This window comes from Chiloscyllium plagiosum, unplaced genomic scaffold (assembly GCF_037043375.1).
Source record: "Chiloscyllium plagiosum isolate Xiang-an unplaced genomic scaffold, Cpla_swu_hap1 HiC_scaffold_49, whole genome shotgun sequence".
NCBI lineage: Eukaryota > Metazoa > Chordata > Chondrichthyes > Orectolobiformes > Hemiscylliidae > Chiloscyllium > Chiloscyllium plagiosum.
Genome location: NW_028270187.1, coordinates 12,452,121 through 12,473,533, shown reverse-complemented (window position 1 = coordinate 12,473,533; position 21,413 = coordinate 12,452,121). Strand labels below are relative to the sequence as shown.

The following is a 21,413-nucleotide window of genomic DNA, read 5'->3' as shown; positions in this document are numbered from 1 at the left end:
TGAGGAGCATTTACTCAGTGAGTGCAAGAGGTTTGTTTGAAACAGACCGCAATGGAGAGATCAGCGCCCAGGGAAGTGAGGGAACAGCAGGCTCCTTCCAGCAGCACATCGGGATGGGAGTCTGGGACACAGAGGGGGCTCCGAGACCGGGATTGATTCGGGGTGAGTTCAGGGAGAACCGGGGGCTGTTTGTAAGGGCGGGGGGAGAGGCCTTTCTCGGGCTGTGTGGGGGTCTGCTGAGGGAGACAGCGGGAAGAAGTATACATTCAAGCCAAGAGTCGAACACAACTGATGCAATATATTTTTTGATTTCTCCCTCTACTCAATGCACAACAGCTCAGTTCCAATAAATGCCATGATGCTTAGTCAATTATCATTTGCAGCATCAGAAGAGGGATAGACTGTATCCTCTTATGAAATAAACATTCAGGAACTGTATTAACTCCACATGTAATGAAGGCAATTTTAAAGGCGAACAAACAGATCATTCTGTTACATTGTTACAGCAAGGATTTCTGAAGATATAGAAGGAAACTTTGGCATTATCAGTACCTGAGAAGGACAAAACTAATGTTTTGATAAATAGAAGTCTTATGTGAAAGGCACAACTGAACAGTGTAAATTTCAAATGAACCTGTGAGCCATAGCCTGACCTACACACAATCACCATCTCCAACCCATCCTCTTATGGGTGCTTGCATACATATGCACATGCACCATTCTCTCACAGACAGCTACTGACTGATTTATAATTGTTGCAAACTTGTATGCCATCCTGAAATACTCATTCCAATATCAAAAAGTAATGAAAATCTATATACACCGCAACTAACGGAAAATATTTCAAACTGATTTCTACTCTCAGATCTCAAGTCAAAAGAAATTTACAGCACAGATTAAGTCTCTTCAAATTATTAAGTCTAACTGATCAAAGACAGTCTATCACAACATAACAGTTGACTGAGCTAACAATTCTAAGCATTCCATTTTCATAAAACTATCATGGCAGCAGAAAAGCTGTCATCTCCATCTGTATCGTAACCTCATTCTCCATTTCGTAGTTATTTTATTATTCTGTCCAGCAACAAAGTTTTTTAAAAATTATTCTATATGTATTTCAAAATTTGTTTTGATTTTCTATGAAGAGCCCTGCATTCCTGTTGACCCTCCCTTCATTGTAGTACAAAAAAAAGCAAGGAATCATGATATAGTTTTCTGAAGGAGTCATTGGAATCAGATCATTACTATTTAAAGCCTTGCAGAATGAAAGAGAAAGCCAAAATTGGTCGGTTTGTCAAGTTGCTCATTTTTTTTTTCCAACATGAGTTGATATTTAAACTCCTACCTACCATAGAGCAACACAAGAGTCTGCTAACAGCTTGCACCAGATCCTGTCCACATTGGTAAATAAAATAGAATTGGCCAATTCTCTTTCCTGTACAAGCAACACTGTGGTCAGTCAACTGCAATGCAGTTGAAGTGTTCACTTAGTTGCAAATGGGTTCGGTTAATACTGATCATTAATTCATTGGTTAAAACATGTCACCATGCTAAAATCGATAGCATTCTGAAAACCAGACCTTGATATCCCCATTGTTCCCGTTAGACTCTGCACTACAGGAATTACAAAAGTCCATTGCTTTTCTCCCCTTGATTCTGAAGAAAAGCACAGATGCTTTTCTGCTGCAATGTGTTGCATGTTCAGTCGTCCATGGATCCTAAGGCACGAAAGCTAAAGAACATTGGCTGTGGACATTATTGAACTACATGTGCAGTGCCAGAGATTAAAAGAAATACAAACACATCCACTTTCACAGACAGGAGCTATCCAGTGGCAATGGATAGTACCTCTTTCATGTCAAGTAGCAGAAGTTTGAACACTGAAGTACAGTAGCAGTTACTAAAAGTTATATGTTGCAATTTGGATGACACTGAAGCACTGTCAAACACAATAACCAAGAATAAGGAGCACATTGATATCTAGTATCAGAGAGTGAATGGTGCTGATGAACACACACTTTCTCCACATTCACATTCTGGTTGAGGGCCTGAGTAATGCAGAAGCATTTCCATACTTTTTTATATATGAAACACTGATTTATAAGGCATTAAGGAGAAAGTGAGGACTGCAGATGCTGGAGATCAGAGCTGAAATGTGTTGCTGGAAAAGCGCAGGTCAGGCTGCATCCAAGGAACAGGAGAATCGACGTTTCGGGCATGAGCCCTTCTTCAGGAATGAGGAAAGTTTGCCAAGTGGGCTTAGATAAAAGGTAGGGAGGAGGGACTTGGGGGAGGGGCATTGGAAATGCGATAGATGGAAGGAGGTTAAGGTGAGGGTGATAGGCCGGAGTGGGGGTGGGGGCAGAGAGGTCAGGAAGAAGATTGCAGGTTAGGAAGGTGGTGCTGAGTTCGAGGTTTGGGATTGACACAAGGTGGGGGGAGGGGAAATGAGGAAACTGGAGAAGTCAGTTCATCCCTTGTGGTAGGAGGGTTCCTAGGCAGAAGATGAGCTGCACTTCCTCCAGCCATCATGTTGCTATGGTCTGGAGTCGAAGGACCTGCATGTCTTTGGTGGAGTGGGAGGGGGAGTTGAAGTGTTGAGCCACAGGGTGGTTGGGTTGGTTGGTCCAGGTGTCCCAGAGGTGTTCTCTGAAACGTTCCGCAAGTAGACTGCCTGTCTCCCCAATATAGAGAAGGCCACATCGGATGCAGCAAATGATGTGTGTGGAGGTGCAGTTGAATTTGTGGCGGATATGGAAGGATCCCTTGGGGCCTTGGAAGGAAGTAAGGGGGGAGGTGTGGGTGCAATTCTTGCATTTCTTGAGGTTGCAGGGGAAGGTGCCGGGAGTGGAGGTTGGGTTGGTGGGGGGTGTGGACCTGACGAGGGAGTCACGGAGGGAGTGGTCTTTTCGGAACGCTGATAGGGGAGGGAAATATATATGCCTGGTGGTGGGGTCCGTTTGGAGGTGGCAGAAATGACGACAGATGCTACGATGTATATGGAGGTTGATGGGGTGGTCGGTGAGGACCAGTGGGGTTCTGTCCTGGTGGTGATTGGAGGAGCGGGAAGTGGAGAAGATGTGGTGGAGAGCATCGCTGATCACGTCTGGCGGGAAATTGTGGTCTTTGAAGAAGGAGGCCATCTGGGTTGTACGGTATTGGAACTGGTCCTCCTTGGAGCAGATGCGGCGGAGACGAAGGAATTGGGAATATGGGATGGCGTTTTTACAGGGGGCAGGGTGGGAGGAGGTGTAGTCTAGGTAGCTGTTGGAGTTGGTCGGTTTATAGTAAGTGTCCGTGTTGATTCGGTCGCCCGAGATAGAAATGGAGAGGTCTAGGAAGGGGAGGGAGGAGTCTGAGACGGTCGCGGACACCTCCTCCTACTGCCGGTCGGGGTGGAAGGTGTTGGTAAAGTGGATGAACTGTTCATCCTCCTCGTGGGAGCACGAGGCAGCGCCGATACAGTCATCGATGTAGTAGAGGAAAAGGTGGGGGGTGGTGCCAGTGTAGCTGCGGAAGATGGACTGTCCCACATATCCTATGAAGAGGCAGGTCATAGCTGGGGCCCATGCGGGTGCCCACGGCTACTCCTTTGGTTTGGAGGAAGTGGCAAGATTGGAAAGAGAAGTTGTTCAGAGTGAGGACCAGTTCAGTCAGTCGGAGGGTGTCAGTGGAAGGGTACTGGTTGGTACAGCGGGAAAGGAAGAAGCGGAAGGCTTTGAGTCCTTTGTGATGGGGGATGGAGGTGTACATGGACTGGATGTCCATGGTGAAGATAAGGCGTTGGAGACCGTGGAAGTGAAAATCATGGAGGTGGTGGAGGGTGTGGGTGGTATCCCAAACGTAGGTGGGGAGTTCTTGGACTAAAGGGGACAGGACCGTGTCGAGGTAGGCAGAGATGGGTTCGGTAGGGCAGGAGCAGGCTGAGACAATGCGTCAACCGGGGCAGTCAGGTTTGTGGATTTTGGGCAGGAGGTCGAAACGGCAGTGTGGGGTTGTGGGACTATGAGGTTGGAGGCGGTGGATGGGAGATCCTCCGAGGTGATGAGGTTATGGATGGTCTGGGAGATGATAGTTTGGTGGTGGGAGGTGGGGTCATAGTCAAGGGGGCAGTAGGAGGAGGTGTCCGCGAGCTGGCATTTAGCCTCAGCGGTGTAAAGGTCGGTGCGCCAAACTACTACCGCGCATCCCTTGTCTGCCGGTTTGATAGTGAGGTTGGGGTTGGAACAGAGGGAGTGGAGGGCTGCACATTCTGAGGATGAGAGGTTGGAGAGGGGTGGAGAGGTTGAGGCGGTTAATGTCGCGGTGGCAGTTGGCTATGAAGAGATCGAGGGCAAGTAAGAGGCCAGCCCGGGGTGTCCAGGTGGATGGGGTGTGTTGGAGGCGGGAGAAGGAGTCGTCAGAGGGTGGGTGAGAATCCTGGTTGAAGAAGTAGGCGCGGAGGCGAAGGCGGCGGAAGAATTGTTCGATGTCTCATTGTTGAATTCATTAATCCGAGAGCATAGGGGAATGAAGGTGAGGCCTCTGCCGAGGACTGAGTTCGAGAGGGATTGTGAAAACACGGCAGGGCTGGGTATAAGGCATTAAACTCACCTCATAAGGTGTATCAGATCTTGGACATGCAGAATGGGAAACACAAGGCAACATTAAAAAAAAAGTGTCAGTGTGATAATAGACCAGTGCCACTCCTTTCAAGTGATACAGATTGGCAGCACAACAGAAAACTCACACACACAGCCAGTTAATGCTGAAAGGGGAAAAAAAATGAAATTTAGGCCCGGGTATTTCTAAATATGGACAGTTATAAATTGTTTCACCAAACCATTAATCGTTTCAGTTAGTGTCAGATGTTATATCTTATTGTCCAGCAGCAACTGATAAAGATTACTGCATACATAAAATATTTTTTAAAAAGTCTGAATGCAATTAAATTCAGATTCATGGCAAAGATAACATTAATTCCTCAATCACAAAAAGGTTAGTGAATGTTGATCAAGTTTATCCTACACTCAGACCAAAAAAAACACAACTGAACATGGAAAGACAATGAGATTCACATACTCTACCTGATGCTATTGCCCACAAAACAAAACTGGCACTATAATTATCAAAGACAGATAACTGCAGAAATAATCTCAAATTGGCATTTAGATAGAGATACTGGCAGTGAGTGGATAAAGTTCAGAATCCCAACAGTTGATGGAAATTAGTATGGAGAACAGGTGAAGAACAGAATGTCCCAGTCACACAAATTGGCTGAATGGCTGTACCAATTCTGTGACTCTACCATAAATGACATAATGCAGAAGGAGATTAAGTCCCAATCACAACACCCTAAAATCTACTATCACAGAATCAATCACAGTCACAGAGAATTCTTTTTCCTAAATTCATTGACGGGATGAGAGAATCACTGGTGAGGCCAGCATTTATTGGCCATCCCTAACTGCCCAGGAGGTAGTTATGTGTCAGCCACATTGCTGTGGGTCTGGAGACACATGTAGGCCAGACCAGGTAAGGATGGCAGCTTCCTTCCTTAGGAGGACATTTGTGAACCAGATGGCAAGCAAGAATAGATTCCTTGTCATCATTGGACTCATAGAATATTATTGGTTGTCAGCGACTTAAGCAACTTTTGATGCATGAGGGTTGAAAGTGACTGGTACTGATTGAGCACTTGATGTTCGGTCACACAGCACAAACTGACAAGGTTAGCTCAATTCGTGAACTCTCATGTGGACACAACAAAAACTGACAGGCGGAGATTGATGGCTCCTCTCACACATTCACTCTGCAGAAACTGAAAGGGAGAGCATGATACTTAAACACACACCCCCAAACCCCCACACACACTTCAAAAACACTGGCAGGTACAATCTGATAAATGCATTTGCATATTTATAAACTAGACATTGACAAATACAGATTCACAGCTACATCCTGAATTACACAGAGCAGAATAGAACAGGGACAGATTGGTCAATCACATTCAAATGCACATGGCAGGGCATTTCAGAGGAAGACATTCGCATTCACAAAGCAAAAACTTACTGGAACAGATTGATAACACTCTGTTTCAAATTACTTAAATTGACATGTACGGTTTGATAATAGACTTTCTCATATTCACAGGAGAAACTGACAGGTAGAGATTGATAACAGAATAAGTCAGAGTTACATTTGAGGTCGAGTAACCGTTCCTTAGAACTGAGTGTGTGCATTTTCCTAGCTGCTACATGGTCTTCTCTATTCTGGGGAAACTGAGTGTAGATTGGGTGTCCACTTTGCCAAACACCGACATTCTGTCCAGAAAACAAGACCCTGAGCTTCCACTTGCCTGCCACTTCGACACACCACCCAGTTCCCTGATGAACATCTCTGCCTCAGGCTTGCTGCAGAGCTCCAGCTAAAGCTCAGTGCAAGCTGGAAGAATAGTACCTCATTTTCTGGTTGGGAACACAACAGCCTTCTGGACCTAATACTTAGTTCTGCAACTGGGGCTGGAGCTTTCCCGTGTCATTACCTAGAACCTCTCACACCGGCCTTGTTATCACAAGGTCTGCTATTATGCACCAAGTCACTAACAGTCGCTGTTAATAGTGAGTCACCTTCCTCATCTGACCATGATCTTTGGATTCTATATCCATCTACCAGTTACTCCTGACCCTTCAACATACCCTACCTTCTGCAGAAAAACAAATCATTTCCTGGCTACCATCAATTCTCAGGAAGGGTTACTGGACTGGAAATTTTAACTCTGATTTCTGTCCACTGACTCTCAGACCTGCTGAGCTTTTCCAGCAATTTGATTTTGTTTCTGATTTCCAGCATCTGCAGTTCTTTTTGTTTTCACTTAGAGATCAATAACTACATTTTCATATTCACAGAGCAGAAACTACCACGGAAAATTGATAACTACATTCACATGTTCACAAAAGAAATTTGTCAGGCAAACATTGATAAATACACTCACCTTTACAATTCGGACCCTGGTTGGGAAGGATTCTTAACTAAACCTTCACAAAGCAAAACCTGACGGACTGTTAAAAACTAACTTGTCCTATTCACATAGCAGAAACTGGCAGGCTTAGATTGACAATTACCCAAACATATTCCCCAAACAAATATCCTCAGGAGGCTAAGGAAATTCACCGTGTCTGGAAAGACTGCTACAAATTTTTATCAATGCACCACTTATCTGGATGTGTCACAGTGTGGTATGGCTGCTGTTCTGCCCAAGAGCACAAAGAATTACAGTCCGTTGTGAACAAAGCCCAATCCATCACTGAAAGCAGCCTTCCATCCAAAGGCTCCATTTATACTTCCTCCTGTGTTGGGAAAGCAACCAACATAATCAAAGACCCATCTGACCCCGGTTCTGTGCTCCTCCACCCTGATCTGTCAGGTAGAAAATACAGAAGTTTGAATATACCGTCCAACAGATTCAAGAACTGATTTTGTGCTATTATTAGGCTTTTGAATGGACCTCTCAAATTTTAATGTTATTCTCTCGCTCTGCACCTTCTCTGCACCATTAACACTGTATTCCAGATTCTGTTCTATTGCCCTAATGCACTTTGTATGATATGATCTGCCTGTAAGGCACTCAAAACAATACTTTTCATTGTATCTCTGTACATGTGACAGTAATAAATCAGATCAAATCAAGTGGATAACTACACACACATGTCGCAGAATCTGAGAGGTTCAGGTTGATAGCTACAGTCACACAACCTGACAGGAAAAGATGAATAAATACATTCAAACCCTGACATTACAGCACCTGACAGGAAGGATTGATAACTAAACTCTCTTCTTCACAAAGCAGAAATTGAGAGTGACAGATGAAAGTTCAGCTCACACATTTACATAGCAAAAACTGGTAGGAATTGACAATTACACAGACATATTCACCAAGCAGAAACTGACAGCTATAGATTGATAACTATATTTATGTATTCACACAGCAGAGTCTGAAAGGTACAGATTGGCAATTACACTCTCACTTTGACAAAGAAGAAACTGACAGGTAGAGAATGATAACTGTACTATTCACATATTGACAGGGACAGATTGGTATTGACTCTCAAATTGATGTAGTAGAAACAGATTGACAATGACACTCTGGTGTCAAATAGCAAAACCTGACAGGTACTGTTTGATAATTTCACTGAGAAATTGATTAGAGTTAAAACTGACAGGTAGAGATCAATTTCTGGATTAGTGGTGCTGGAAGAGCACAGCAGTTCAGGCAGCATCCAAGGAGCTTTGAAATCGACGTTTCGGGCAAAAGCCCTTCATCAGGAATTCCTGATGAAGGGCTTTTGCCCGAAACGTCGATTTCAAAGCTCCTTGGATGCTGCCTGAACTGCTGTGCTCTTCCAGCACCACTAATCCAGAATCTGGTTTCCAGCATCTGCAGTCATTGTTTTTACCAGGTAGAGATCGATATCTACATTCACACAGAAGATACTGACAGGTACAAATTGATGACTGCATTTAATATTTATACAGCAGAAACTGGCAGGGAGATACTGAGAATGACACACCCGTTCTCAAAGCTGAAACTGACAGGTTCAGGTTGATAACTGCACTGTCAGATACACAGCAGAAACTGTTAGGGAAAGATTGTTAAGTAAATTCACACATTCACAACGGCAGAAACTGACAGGTATATATTGATAACTAAACTCTCACATCCCCATCAGTGTAACGCATAGGAACTGGTCCTACTTATTTAAAATGTATTTATCAATCGGTCTCTGCCAGTTTCTACTATGTGGATAGGAGTTCAGTTATCAATCTATACCTGTCAGTTTATACTATGTGAATGTAGTTATCAATCTGTCCCTGTCACTCTCTCATAAATACATTTTGGACATTGCAGAGAGTGACAGGGACAAATGGATAACTATATTAATTCTCACATTTGCACGGCCTATACTGACAGGTACAGGTCGACAGCTGTACTCCCACATTCACCTCACAGGAACTGATAGGTATGGATTGATAAGGAAACTCTCAGATCCAGATACAAACTTGTATTGGGTAGCCCCATTGTGGAGCTGTAGAAGTGTTGGTTAGTATCTGGTTCTCAGTGAATTGGTATAGATTTCTTTTGTTACAATCATGAGACAAAGAGCAACTCAGGCCAAGAATGTAGTCAGACCTGTAGTTCTGTCTGAAATGCTGGCTTGAAAGAAACAGCTTCACGATTATAAAATGAATATTACATTGAAAGGTTTGATATGTCAAACTCACTTAACGTTGATTTACAGGGGATGTCTCTTCTCTCTTCTTCCAGACAATTACATGAAGGAGCAAGACAATGTAACATTCTCTCGATACGAAGCCAAGTGTGATCAGTTCCTTCTAACAAACAGCAAGTGTGTTATCACTGTCAGACTGAAAAACATACTTTCCACAGTCACAGAGCAGTTGAATTCGATACACATGGAACTCAATTTCTAGAGAGAAGTTTTCACAAGAATAGTCAAATACCACCAAGCAATTATAACTTCTTTTATCCCTCTCCATTCTCAATTCACATCACCCGATTTCCAATAAATGTTATCATTCACAGCCATTGAGTCATCAAGATGTACAACACTGAAGCAGACTCTTTGGTCCTACTCATCCGTGCCAAACAGATGTCAGAAACTAATCCATTCCCATTTGCCAGCATTTGATCCGTATCCCTTTGAACCCTTCCTATTCATGGACTCATTCAGATGCCTTTTAAGTGTTGTAATTGTACCAGCCTCCTCCACTTCCTCTGGCAGCTCATTCCTTACTCGTACCATCTTATGCGTTTAAAAGTTGCCGCTTAGGTCAATTTAAAATTTTTCCTCCGTTTACCTTAAACCTATGCCTCTAGTTTTGTACTCCCCCACCTTAGGGAAGAGAGACATTGTCCCTCATGATTTTATAAACCTCTATGTGGTCAGCCCTAGCCTGTTCAGCCTCTCTCTATAGCTCAAATCCTCCAACCCTGACAAATTTCTTGTAAATCTTTCCTGAACCCTTCAACATTTCACCATATCCTTCCAATACGAAGGAGACCAGTATTGCATGCACGATTCCAAAACTGGCCTCACCAATGACCTGCACAGCCACAACATGACCTCCCAACTCCTATACTCGATGCACTGACCAATGAAGAAAACATACCAAATGCCTTCCTCACTGTTCTATCTACTTGCAACACCACTTTCAAGGAGCTATGAACTTGCATTCCAAGGTCTCTTTGTTCAGCAACACTCCCCATGATCTTACCATTAAGTGTACAAGTCCTGCCCTGATTTGCCTTTCCAAAATGTAGCACCGCAGATTTATCTGAATACAACTCCATCTGCTACTCCTCAGCCCATTGGCCCATCTGATCAAGACTCTGTAGTACTTTGAAGGATTCTTCTTTGCTGTCCAATTTTGGAGTCATCTGCAAACTTATTAACTATACAGCTATGTTCAAATCCAAATCATTCACATAAATGATGAAGAGCAGTGGATCCAACACACCACTGGTCATAAGCCTCCAGTCTGAAAAGCAGCTCTCCTCCACCACCACCCCAGTCTTGTACCATCGAGCAAGTTCTGTATCCAATTGGCTACCTTCCCTGTATTCCATGAGATCTAACTTTGCTAACCAATCTCCGACGAGGTTCTTCATGGAACGCCTTACCATAGAGACCACATCCACCACTCTGACCTCATCAATTCTCTTTGTTACTTCTTCAAAACAACTCATTCAAGTTCATGACACGTTTTCCCACGCACAAAGCCATGCTGACTATCCCTAATCAGTCCTTGTCTTACCAAATGCATGTCAATCTTTTCTCTCAGGATTCCCTCCAACATCTTGCCCACCACTGATATCAGACTCACCGGTCCATAGTTCCCTGACTTTTCCTTACCACCTTTCTTAAATAGTGACACCACGTTAACAATCTTCCAGTCATCCAGCGCCTCACCTGCGACTATCAATGATAAAAATATCTCAGCAAGGTGCCCAGCAATCACTTCCCTACCTTCCTACAGAATCCGAGGGTGCACCTGATCAGGTCTTGGGGATTTATCCACTTTTATGCATTTCAAGGCATCCAGCACTTTCTCCTCTGTAATATGGACATTTTTCAAGATGTCGCTATCTATTTTCCCACATTTTATTATCTTCCATGTCCTCCTTCACAGTGAACACTGGTGCAAAATGCTCATTTAGTATCTTCCCCATCTCCCATGGCTCCACGCATCAGGTGCCTTGCTGATCTTTGAGAGGCCCTATTCTCTCCCTAGTTATCTTTTGTTCCTCAATCTATTTCTAAAAACTCTTTGCATTCTCCATACTTCTATTTGCCAAAGCTATCTCATGTTCCCTTTTTGCCCTCAGGATTTCTCTCTTAAGGATACTCCTACGACCTTTACACTCTAAGGATTCACTCAATTTCTTCTGTCTATGCCTGACATATGCTTTATTTTTTCTGAATCAAAACCTCAATTTCTCTCGTCATCCCACATTCCCACCACCTACCAGACTTTCCTTTCACCCAAACAGGAATATACTAACTCTCGACTCTTGTTATCGCATTTTGAAGGCTTCCCATTTCCCAGCCTTCACTTTACCTCCAAACATCTGCCCCCAATCAGCTTTTGAAAGTTCTTGCCTAATTCTGTCAAAATTAGCCTCTCTCCAATTTCTAACTTCAGCTTTTAGATCCGGTCTATCCTTTTCCATCACTATTTAAAAACAAACAGATTTATGGTTGCTGGCTCCAAACTGCTCCCCCACTGACACCTCAGACACCTGCCCTGCGTTATTTCCCAGGACGAGGTCAAATTTTGCATCTTCTCCAGTAGGAACATCCACGTACTAAATCGGAAACTTTCCTTGTACACACTTAAATTCCTCTCCTTTTAAACCCTTAACACTACGGCAGTCCCTGTCTGCATTTGGAATGTTAAAATCCCCTGCTGTATCCACTGTATTATTCTTATAGAGAACTGAAATCTCCTTACAATTTTGTTTCTGAACTTCTTGCTGACTATCAGGGAGTGTATAATATCGTCCCAATAAGATGAGCATCTCTTTCTTATTTCTCAGTACCATCCAAATAACTTCCTGGATATATTCCCAGGAATATCGTCCCCAAGTACAGTAGTAATGCTATCCCTAATCAAAACTGACACTCCCTTCCTCTCTTGCCCCCACTTTCTAAGCTTCCTGTAGCATTTGTATCCTGGAACATGAAGCTCCTTCTCTTGGAACATTTACATGTTGATTAAGAAATTTTCTTCGAATTTTAAAAGTCTCTTCTCCATCCAAGCCTTTAACACAATAGTACTTCCAGACAATGTTTGTAAAAACCTACTATTACAGCCTTTATATTCTTACATATATCTGAAATCTGTGTATATTTGTTCCTCAGTTTCCTTCTGACTGTTGGGCCTATAATACAGTCCCATCATGGTGATTATCTCTTTCTTATTTTAACCCAGATATTTTCACTGGATGGTCTTTCTCAGCAATATTTTCTCTCGTTAGAGCAGCAATGTTTTCCTTAATCAAAAACACCACTCCGCCTTCTCTTTTACTTGCCTTCTATCCTTCCTATATCCCCCTCGTACTTCTATAATCTATTGAATACAGACTCAGAGTTATCCTCAATTGCTGTTTTTCTAACAAGTCCTTCATCTTGGGGTCATTCTTGTAAATATACTCTGGGCTCCCTCCAACACAAGTACATCCTTCCCGAGATAATGGGCCCAAAGCTGCTCACTATTCCAAATGCAGTCTGACCAGAGCTGATAGAGCCTCAGCAGTACATCTCTGCTCTTGTATTGTAGCCTCCTTGAAATAAATGTTAAAATGGCATTTGCCTTCCAAACTGACAACTGAACCTGCCAGTTAACCTTAAGAGAATTCCTGAACTAGGACTCCCAAGGTCCCTTGCCTTTGAATTTCTGAAGACTTTCCCTGTTCAGAAAATTATCAACATCTTTATTCCTTCTACCAGAGTGCATAACCTCACAATTACCCACATTGTATTCCATCTGTCACTTTTTCGTCCACTCTTGCAGCCTGTCCAAATCCTTCTACACCCTCTGCACCTCTTCAGCACTATTTGCCCCTCCACCGACATCTATCCCATGTGCAAACGTGTAAGAATACCCTCAGTTCCTTTGTCCAGATCATTAAGGCATAACATGAATAGTTGTGGTCCCAACACTAACCCCTGTGGAAGTCCATGAGTCACCGGCTGACATTCTGTAAAATACCTTTTTATCCTGACTCTCTGCCTTCTGCCAAGCAGCCAATTCTCTGCCTTTACCTTGTTTAGCAGCCTGCTGTGTGGTACCTTATCAAAGGCCTTCTGGAAATGCAAATCGATTACATCCACTGGCTCTGTGTTGTCTAACTTGCTTGTTACTTCCTCAAAGAATTTGAACAGATTTGTCAGGGAAGATCTCTCCTTAACAAAGCCGTGCTGACTCTCCCCTATTTTACCATGCACTTTCAAGTACTCTGCAGCCTCATTCTAAACAAGGGATTCTCAAACCTTAGAAATGACGACGTTCTAGCTACGTAGCCTATAGTTTCCTGCCTCTGCCTCCCTTTCTTAAACATGTGTTGTATTAGCCATTTTCCAGTCATCTGGGACCCTACCTGACTCTAGTGCTTTCTGAAAGATCATCATCAATGCCTCTCCAATCTACTCCGCTGTCTCCTTCAGTTATCTGGAGTGTAGTCCATCCGGTCTTGGTGATTTATCCACTCCAGCTTCCCAGCACCTTCCCCATACCAATGGCCAAGGCACTCACTTCTGTCCCCAAGTTTCCCTTGAAGTTCTGGTCGGTTGCTGGTGTCTTCCACTGTTAAAAACTGATGGAAAGTACCTCTTCAGATCCTCTGCAATGCTGTGGTTCACCATTACTACTTTTCCAGCATTGTTTTCAAGCTGTCCAATGTCCACTCGTGTATCTTTGTAACCGTTTAGATATCCAAGAAAATTGCCTGCAGCCCTCTTCTTATTAGTAGCGCACTTACTCTCATTTCACCTCTTTCCCCGTCCCCACCTTTTCTTAAAGTTATTTCTGTTTTTTTAAAGACTTCCCAATCTTCTGGCTTCCACTAATCTTTACCACACTATATGCTGCTTGTGTTGCCTTTATGCTCTCCCGGACTTCCCCTGTCAACCAGGGTTGTCTCATCCTCCCCTTAGTATTTTTCTTCTTCCTTGGGATGAATTTCTGCAATGTCTCCTGAATTAACCCAGAAACACCTGCCATCGCTGCTTCACTGTCTTCGCTGGTCGGCTCTCCCTTCCAATCAACTCTGTCCATCCCCACCCACATGTCTTTGTAGTTACCTTTACCCAATTGTCATCCAGTTACATCTGATTCAATCTTCTCCCTCTTGAGCTGCAGGGTGAACTCTAATATGTTATGGCCACTGCATCCTAGGAGTTCCTTCACTTTGAGCTCCCTCGTGACAAATCACTAAATCCAGAATTGCCTGTTCCTGAGTGGGCTCTACCACAAACTGCTCCAAACAAAAAATCTTTCAGATAATTCCACGTTTGCTTGAGAACCGCTACAAACCTGTTTTTCCCAGTCCACCTGCATATTGAAGTCCCCAATGATTATTGCAACAGTTCCTTACATGCTTTTATAATCTCCTGATGTATTTTCTCCCCCACATCCTGACAATGGCTAATGGCTTGTACACAAGTTCCTTCGGGGTCTTTTTCCCTTTGTGGTTCCTGATCTCTACCCTCACGAATTCGACACCTTCTGACTCTATTTCGCTTCTTGCTGTCAATTTTATTTTATTTCTTGCAAACAAGGCAACCCCTCTGACTCTGCCATTGCCTTTTCGATAGCTTGGATAATTAGTTACTAGTCCTGAACCCCCTGCAGCCTTTTCTCTGATACCTACAACATTGTGAATGCCAAGTTTACTCTGGCGTAGCAGCTGATTTACCTTGTTCTGTAGACCATGTGTATTTAGTTACAAGTCCCTCAGCCCTGTGTTAATTTTCCCTCTTCTCATATTTGTCTCCTTATCTGCTGTGCTTAAAGTTAGATTCCTGATCCTTTCCATACTTTCTGTCTTGCAACATGTTGTGAAAGCTTTAACCTGTGCTGAGCACTTCCCCATTTTGACTTCTCCATAATTTTGCATGCAGCTGAAAAACAATCCCCATGTTTAAATTTAAAGTCCAATATATAGGCCCTGGTTATACAATTCTCCAGGACTCCGATCCCAGCGTCATTCACGTGTAGCCTGTCCCATCAGAACAGTTCCATCCTCCCCCAGTACTGACTCCAGTGTCCAGTGAATTCAAACCTCCTGCTTGTCCCACACCAATCTCTCAGCCACACACATCTTACTGTTATAATCTTGCTGACTTTATGGCTCAGGTAGTAATCTAGAGATTATTACCTTTGATTCTTTTTTTTTTAATTTATCCCTGAGCTGCACATATTCCTTCAGCAGAACTTCTTCTCTCTATTTGTTTATATCGACAACTGGATCGTTCCTCTGCAACCCAGGTGCCTTTCGTGAAGCCAGGCACCAGGCAGGCAAATCTGCCTTCGGGACTCTCGATTCTGGCAACAGGGAAGAGTCTGACTACACTGACTATTCCCCTGACTACACGGTTTCCGATTACACTTGCATTTCTCTTTTCTCCTTCCTCTTGAATGGCTCCCTCTCCCACAGTGCTTTGGTCAGTTTGCTCATCCTCCCGACAGACCCCACACTTATCCACACAGGGAGCAAGAATCTCAAACCTGTTTGACAAGCTGAAGGGCTGAGGCTCATTCAGCACTACACTCTGGTTTCGTCTACCTGCCTCACTCATTGTCACACCCTTCTATCCTTGACCGCTGATCAATTTGAGGTAGTTAATCCAAGGGGTGTGACTGCCTCCTGAAACAGAGCATCCAGGTAACTCCTGCCCCTCCCTGATATATGGCAATGTTCGGAGCTCAGACTTCAGCTCAACGATCTGAACTGGAATCCCTCAACCAACATTTGTTATGATTGTAGTAGCTATGAACCACTATGGGGTCCACAAGCTCTGAACATCATGCAGTTAAGACCTCGCCTGCTCTGGCCCCTCCATTTTAATGACTTGGTGCTTAATTTGATTTTTGAAACATTTCATACTGAAAGAACATCCACTGTTGTTTGGGGAGATTAATTGACCATGCTCAAGAGGCCAAAATTAAGTAAGTGCAGATATCTTGAAAGACTGTGTGGCTGGCAGAGATTAGATGTGGGAATGATCACTGTCATAGAGTGATTTAAAAAGAACAACAAGAAATTTGTTAAAATGTTGCTTTTCCTCAATTTGCGACCTCTTCAGGTCAATGAGCTCAGGGTGAGGAGAACAAAACTCAGTGAGTGTGCACATGGGCAGCAGGGTGTTGGATGAGCTGAAGATTACAGAGAGGTTGAAAGTGGGAGGTGGATCAACAGTGTGTTAGGGTCATTCAGTCTTGCGGTTACAAAGGACTGGATGAGATTTCAGCACCTGGAGCTGAGACTGTGTTGGAGTCAGGCTACGTTACTGAAATTGAAATAGAATGTCACAGTGAGGATGTGGGTTTGTGGTTCAAAGCTAATCTCCAAATGCAATATTCTGTTAATGTTGTAAAGAGACTAGTTCAGACAGTTACCAGAGGGAGCGATGCAGGTGGAGTTAAGAACTTTTGTAACGGGGACTGAAGCCAGCAGTCTTCAGTGAACAAAGGATCAGGAGTAGGCCTTTCAGCTGTTCCACTCTTGAATGAACTCCATGGCTGCTGTGTGGAGTTCAGCCTTTGGCCCCTTATCCCTGAATACCTTTATTGAACAAAAGTTTATCTGTCTCAGATTGGAAACTAACAACCTTTTCCACCCTTTTCATATTGAAGTCATTCCTCACATCTCCCTCGAAAGACTCTGCTCTCACGTTCTTGATTAAATTGGAGAAAGTTTCTATTCATTCAGCACTGAATGTTGGGACGTTGTAGGAGTTGGAGGGAGCTTCAAGGGAGTGTTGGTCACAAACGCCTGCCTTGCGGTCCTTCGTGATGGGGGTAGTAGCTGTTTTGGGAGGTTATGCTCAAGGTATGGTTGAGCAATTGGTCGATAAAACCCCTCTCATTCTCCTTCCAGCACTGTGGAGTATAACGTGGGAAAATATATCAGGCGGCACGGTAAATCAGTGGTTAGCACTGCTGCCTCACAGCACCAGGGTCCCAAGTTCGATTCCAGCCTCGGGTCACTGTCTGTGTGGATTTTGCACATTGTGCTCTGGTTTTCTCCCACAGTCCAAAGATGTGCAGGTCAGGTGAATTGGCCATGGTAAATTGCCCGTAGTGTTAGGTGCATTCGTCAGGGAAATGGGTCTGGGTGGTTACTCTTCAGAGGGTCAGTGTGGACTGGTTGGGCTGAATGGCCTGTTTGCACACTGTAGGGAATCTAATCTAATATGCATTTCGGCAGGAAGACTAGGAGAGGTGAATATTATTTAACGAAGGAAAACCTCTGCAGAAAACTGCAGCACAGAGAATTTTGGGTCCTTCTGCTTGAAAGATGAAAAACTAGCATCCAGGTTCAGTGGGTATTCAGGAAAGGAAATGGTCAGTTGGCTTTTATTTAAAGGGAATGGGGAGAAAAAAATGGAAGTTTTGCTAAAACTGTTCAAGACATGAGTCAGATCACACTTGGAATACTGCGAGTTGCTTTTGTCCCTTGTTTTGGGAAAGGCAGTCCATAGAGTATTCAGGAGATTGATCCTGGATGTGGGTAGAATTTCTCAGGAAATGAGTTTGAGCAGACTGCTTCTGTACTCATTGGAGTTCAGAAGAATGAGACAAGACCTTATGGAAAGATTCTGAGGGGCTTGACTTTGTAGATTCAGGAAGATTGTTATTACTTGTTTGAGAGTTGAGGACATAATCTCAGAGTAAGGAATCACCTGTTTAAAATGGATGTGGAGGAATTCCTGCTGTTAGAGTAAAGAATACTGCAATGGCCTGTGCAGGCTGTACTGCTCAGTGTGTCCAAGGCTGAGATAAATAGATTTTTAATTAGTAAGGGATTCAAGGGTGAGGGCATAAGGCAGGAAAATAGAGCTGAGGATTCTTGGATCAGCTCTGATTTCACTGAATGGTGACAGCAGACTTGCTGGGTTGAGTTACCTTCTTCTGCTCTTACATCTGATGGTTTAAAACATCTTCGTTTTTGGGTTCTCACTTGTTTTGGTTTTTGTTTTCATTGAACTTCACAGGGAATTAGAAGACAATTTGCAATGAGGAGACTTAAAACCAGGCATCACTTCCCAATCTGACCAAGCTGCCGAGTTTATTGCCGCCGGAATATCATTGGGTTTTGAAGTAAAAAAAAGCAGCGTTCGCAGTGGGGGAGAAACCAAACGTGTGTTGTACATGTGGAAAAGTCTTCAGCAGATCACTGCCCGTCACGATATAAATACAGCCACACTGGGGAAAGGCCTTTCATCTGTTCCAAGGGTGGGAAAGGATTCACTCAATCATCCACCTTGCTGAAACCTGAGCAAGTTCACACAGAACAGACCTTTGAAATGCGCAGAATGTGGGAGGTGTTTTAAAAACTCTGGGGCACTGATATCCCAACAACATCCTCACAGTGACGAGAGACCCTTCATGTGCTTTCGGTGTGGGTGTGGGATCAAGCCATCATCCAACCTCATTAAACACCAGCGGATCCACACTGGGGAGAGACCATACATCTGCTCACACGCCAGGAAAGGATTTTCTCATAAATCCAACCTGTTAAAACACCAGCGATCTCTCAGAAGTTAGAGTCTGTTCTGCTGTACTGACTGTGGGAAGAGATTCATTGTGAAATCCAAGCTGCTGAAACACCAGCGTTTTCATGAGAAATGACCGTGCCTGGTTTTTTACTGTGAACAACTCCCTGCTTCATAGTCTCAGCCAGAAGAATTTGTTTCAATTCCCACCTGATATGGAGCTATGTCAAAGAACTTAATTACTTTTGTAATTGATAACTGAATGATATCCACTGGGGCAGGTTTCTACTGAAGTTAATGAACTCCAGCTCAGTTAAAGGGATGACTGTTCTGGATGACAGTGAAATAAATGCACTTTGTGTCAAACACTGTATCAAACCTATTTCTAATTTCTAAGTGCTCATTGAAGTGATCTCCCTCTGTGTTATGGAAGAATCACTCAATGTTTTATAAAAAATTACCAGGAGACACAGAAAATCCTTCACAAAATTAAACTTTAACCTTGCAAAATCAAAGCTGTGTAGGCCAGCTAAATGTCTTCCCTGGCTCCCCACAGGCTCTTTGTTCTCCTGCAACTTATACAGTTATTCTTCCCACGCTTATAGGATAACATTAGCATAACCAATAATGCTGACTTGCGTTTCCTTTCTAAACTAATCACCGTCTGCCACACTGGATCCCGCCATCACACTTAACCTATCACATTACAACCTCACTGTCTTCAGCATTAGCTTATGTACCGGCGATTCGGCTAATCTATCACAATTCACTATCATTATCTGTTACTGGAGCCCTGTAATATGATACCAGGCATGCATTACAACACTAAGATAACTACATAACTGCCAGAGTAACTTCCATAACTGAAGGAGTTGGAATTTGCTGTTGATCACATCCAGCATCCAATTTGATTCATTGTAGTCTTTCTCAATTGACTGTGTGGAAATTCTAGCTTGGTTACAGGTGTTAAAAAAAGTCAAATATCAAATTTGTGGTGAACACCCAGCTCGCTAACACTTTCTAACGTCCTTCGCACTTGCTTTTGAAAAGTTTCCTTTTCTCTCTCCTCCATCTTATAAAGGAGCTCATGCAATTGCTTTGTCATTCAGATTGAGATCATCTGAGCAGCTGTCTCTTCCATGTCCCTCCTTTCCCTGAAACTGTCTCTGAAGTTCCACTTTGTCAGAGTCCTGAATACTCAACTTCCTCCAGCTCCTCTCCTACCTTGGGAGCTCCTCTTGTCCATCAGAACCAACTTCTCGTCTCTTGACCATTTTCCCACTCAATTGTCAAGCATCCAGCCTCCTCCCATTCACTGATATTGGTAACAGTTCTTGCTCTTGTCTGGTAAGGTCCCTGTCACTTTAATTCCACCATTATCATCCATCCAGTAAAAACCAACGTGGCCTCATTTCCAAACTCCCTTTCCTTTCCAAAAACCTCGAACTTGGTAACCCCCAAGAGAGGAGCCTATCCCTAGCTCCTGCTATTCTCAACCACACAAAACCATGAGGTGAGCTCATCCAAAGACATGGCATTAGTTTTCACACATCCGCTGACATTACCCAATGTCTCCGTTATTCCACTGTTGCTAAATTATCAGACAGTGTATTCTACAGCACTGGATGTTTTATTGATTTATTGAGTCACAGGATGTGGGCATCACTCGCTCATCCAAGGCAGTTAAGAGCCAACCACATTGCTGTGGATCTCAAATCACATACAGCAGACTGGGTATGGACAGGATTTCCTTCCTTTAAAGGACTTCAGTGTACCAAGTGGGATTTTCCAACAATCAACCAGGTCATCATTATTTTTTTAATTCCAGATTTTCATTGAATTCAAATTCCATCATCTGTCATAGTGGATATCAAAACCAGATCCCCCAAACATTACCTAGATCCCCAGTTTAATAGTCTGCCAATAATCCAGTAAGCTACTGCTTCTATGAGCAGAAATTTGCTCCAGTTAAAAATTGCAAAATCCCTCTTGATCATTGTAATATCTAGTCCGTAACTCTGTGATATCTGCGTATTGGGCTGTGTTGCTCCCTGCCTCTGTTACCTGCACTTCCTCACTGAGATAGCTGCATTCCACTCATTCTGTCAACTTTAGCATCTCTGACTGTCATTACTCCATTATAGCCTTGCCTGAGCAGGACGTTCTGATATTCCATCCCTTAACCAGTCTGCCTCTCTCCTTGTTAATATTTGTTCAAAACTTGTCCTGCAATCAAACTTTGTCATTCAAGGGAATACCATTCAATGTGTCAGTGCCCAATGTTTATTTTGCAAACTCTCCTGAAGGATGTTGAGATGTTCTGTTACATAAAACATGTTCCATGTGACTGATCTTCTTTTACAATGTTAGGCCAGAGATTGCTCGTGTGCCTGAGGTGTCTCAAATGGTGCTACATATTGTGTAATCAGAGTACCAACTTGGACTTTCATTCAAACGTAAAGTCATCGAGGCAGCTCAGAGCGATTGGGCCAAGGGTACTAACCTGAGAAACTCCTGCAGTGATGTTCTAGGTTTGGGATGATTGACCACTAAGAATTACAAACATAAGAACCCGGAGTAAGAGTTGGAATCTGGCCCTTTGAACCTGCTCTGCCATTCAATAAGGTCATGGCT

At 43.4% G+C, this 21,413-nt stretch overlaps 1 long non-coding RNA gene across 2 annotated transcripts; it reads left to right on the top strand.

Moving 5' to 3' along the window:
• LOC148135591 (uncharacterized) lies at nucleotides 1-19,299 on the top strand. Of its 2 annotated transcripts, none has more exons than XR_015754993.1 (3): nucleotides 1-162; nucleotides 9,305-9,386; nucleotides 18,279-19,299. It is a non-coding gene; the product is annotated as an uncharacterized LOC148135591 (long non-coding RNA). The 2 variants fall into 2 exon arrangements; XR_015754994.1 differs by having other exon boundaries at nucleotides 9,279-9,386.
• Nucleotides 19,300-21,413: the final 2,114 nt, after the last annotated feature.